The 3,317-nt window shown below is 32.2% G+C and overlaps 1 pseudogene; it reads right to left on the bottom strand.

Moving 5' to 3' along the window:
• Nucleotides 1-488: 488 nt before the first annotated feature.
• Nucleotides 489-789, bottom strand: LOC100726851 (ribosomal biogenesis factor-like; annotated as a pseudogene).
• Nucleotides 790-3,317: the final 2,528 nt, after the last annotated feature.

Below are 3,317 nucleotides of genomic sequence, written 5' to 3'. Positions count from 1 at the left end.
ATAGTCTCTCTCTAGAATCCAGACCAACTATTTACTCCTTTTCTCACATGACATAAAGATTCATGGGAAGAAGAAAAAACAAAACAAAACAGATAAACTCAGATACCCACTTTAGAAATAAAATTTCATTCCCTCTCTTGCCATACATTGAGATTTATGTGGTCACACTGCCATAATTTTTTAGAAACTACTGTTCTAGTTTTCAGTTCTGATTTTTCCATTTCTACAATTCAGAAATATTTATTTTGTTATACGTCTGAAAAGATTTCCATAAATTTCACTGCTGAAAAATGAATATGTTATTTTATTAAGGGAAGAAGGGCTATAAGGAGCAATAAAGTTAAGTAGCATTTTCTTATACTTGCATGTCGATTTTGACTAAAAATTATACATTTATAATACTTCTTAATAATATCTTTGTTTTTTTTTTCAGGGTAAAATACTTATTTTATTGAGTTGTTTTCAGGATTTGATACATCTCCGCTGTATTATAATTGAGCCATTAATCTCGCACCTCCATCAACATCAACTGGTTCTTTATCATGAGGCTGCTGATTAACCAGCTCTTTCTGCAGAGGTTCAAGAGTAAGCATTTTTGAGAAGGAAACAAGTTCCTTCTGAATGTTCACAAAAGCACTATTCACTCTGTGAACATTTTTATAATTCACAATGTCTATCTTCCTAAGATTAATGGTAGCTGGTCTTGCTTTGTTTTTAGATATAAAGTTTTTTGGTTGTCTATGTGAAATATATTCTTGGACTTTTGCCTTTTAATTTATTCTCAGCCATTGCCTTTGCTATCTTCATGTAGTTGCTTAAACTCCAGGTGACACCATCTGCATGCCTCAATATTACCTTTGTTTAGAAACATAATATGCTTTATTGATACAACAAAATAATTTTTAAAATTCAATATATTTCTATGTTTAAGGAAGTTTGCTATAAGCAAGATGTTATTCAAAACTGTATGCCTGGGTTTAGAGGTTCCAATTAATAGGTTACAAGAATATGTTTTGATTAAAAACTAAATGATAGTACAGTTGCAGACTGGAAATATAAACAGGAAAATATCCACACTGAAGGATTAGAGAATGCTATCAGTTATTTACTAAAGGAAAATCATGATTATGCTATGTACAAAATCACTGAATGTGCAAAGGAGGAGGCTGAATAATTCAGGTCAGACTAAAGATGCTACCTTAAAGGAAGCAATGCCTAGATTGTGTTTAAAAACTGAATAAGAAGTACAGCACTGAAGGGTGGATGGAAGACTTTTACATGTGGAAATAAGGCCGGCACTGAGTGGAGCATAGCAGTTCATTATACCCCAAGTGCCTCAGGATGTTTGAAATAGGAATATAAAATCAAAATGGAGAGGGATATGAGAGCTAAAGAAAATTGGATTGTTCTCAAGGAACTCCAGCTGTTGTATGCCTTGACATAATAGTTACAATTTGCTTTTCAGAAATCCATCCATTAGTCATACTTTTAAATATTATATATAAATACCAAATTGATTGGCTATTTCAAAATAAAATATCCATCATTTTTCAATATGTAGTTACGTAAGTATGAAAATCATAACTGAAGAGTTGTGACAACAATATGTTCATCTAGATGTTTTGTATGACTTTTCAATTTTTTTTTATTTTAAAAAGATTAAGACAAAGGAGGACATAACAAAGCAGATCAGAACTGAACAATTTAAGCAACACAGTATTTCACAACAAGACAACCTGATACAACAGTAGCTACCATAATGTCTCTTTCCTTGAATTAGGTGAGCATATCTTCATACACAATAGTATCACATATAATAAAATAGTATAAATTATTACAGAGAATGAAAGTATTACAGGACATTTAGAACCAAATAACAGAAAATGAACAATGGTTACTACATTGTCTCCTTGTCCATAAAAGTTCTGTTTATACTATCACACATAATAAAATCTAATAAGATACAACATGGTAGAATAAATGAAAACATAAGAACAAAAGCATGGTAGGACTTCCAAAAAGATGATGTTGAATCAGCACTGGCTATTATAATGTCTTGTTTTCTTCAAATTAGCTGTTCATACCATCACAGAAATAAAATCAAACAAACCAGGATAAAATCATTCCAACTAATAAATGGAAATATTATGAGGCCTCAAAGCAATGTAATGGGGAATCATGATTATGATAAACTTTTATGTATTTTTACCATTTCTTACACTAGGGAGACTCAACGGTATTTTTACATATGAGTTCAATTTATTTCACTTATGTGTATGGTTTCAAGCTGCAACCATTTATTTATAAATATCTCAATGTGCTCATTCTTTATAACTGAATAGTACTCCATTGTATAATAATACTGCAACTTTTTTATCCATTCTTCCTATTTCCAAGATATGACGATTACAAATTGTGCTGCTATAAACATGAGTGTACATATATCACTGTGGTACGATGTTTTCAGTTCTTTTGGGAATATGCCTAGAAGTGGAATAGCTGAATCAAATGGGATTTCCAATTCCAGATTTTTGAGAAATCTCCAGACTGACATTCACAATGGTTGCACCAGTCCACATATCCCCCAATAGTGCATAAGAGTTCGTTTTTCCCAGCAGCCGCTCCAGGATTTGTTGTTGATAGTTTTCTTGATCCTGGCCATTCTTTTGGGAGTGAGATGGAATTTCAGTGTGGTTTTAATTTGCATTTCTCTGATGAGTAATGATGATGAACACTTTTTCATGTATTTATTTGCCATTTGTATTCATTTCAGATGCCCAATTATGGGTTGGATCTTTGAATTTTGGGGGTTGAATTTTTTAAATACTTTATATGTTTTAGACAGAAGTCCTTTGTCTGAGGGGCAGTACACTAAGATTTTTTCACAGTTTATTGGTTTTCTTTTCACTATGCTGGAGAATTCTTTTGATGTACAGAAACTTTTTAATAAGATGTCATCCCAGTTATTGATTCTGGGAAATACTTCCTGTGCAGTTTGACTCATGTTCATGGATTCTTTACCTACCCCTATGTCTTCGAGATTTTTACCGAATTTGTCTTTCAATAGATTTAGTGTTTCTGTTTTAATATTCAGATCTTTGACCCATTTAGATTTTAGTTTGGTACATGGTGATAGGCAGGGTCTAGTTTTAGTTTTCTGCATATGGAGAGCCACTTTTTTCAGCACCATTTATTAAGAGACTGTTGTTCTTCCAGTGAAAATGTTTGGCCCCTTCATCAAAGATAAAGTGGTTGAGTGTGTTTGTAGTTGTGGTTGTATCTTCTAATTTATTCCATTGATCTTCAGATTTGTTTCT

This window comes from Cavia porcellus, unplaced genomic scaffold, assembly GCF_034190915.1.
Source record: "Cavia porcellus strain 051 isolate PalLab524CR breed Dunkin Hartley unplaced genomic scaffold, mCavPor4.1 scaffold_9, whole genome shotgun sequence".
Classification (NCBI taxonomy): domain Eukaryota; kingdom Metazoa; phylum Chordata; class Mammalia; order Rodentia; family Caviidae; genus Cavia; species Cavia porcellus.
The sequence above is the reverse complement of the archived record's forward strand: the minus strand, read 5'-3'. Positions and strand labels throughout refer to the sequence as shown.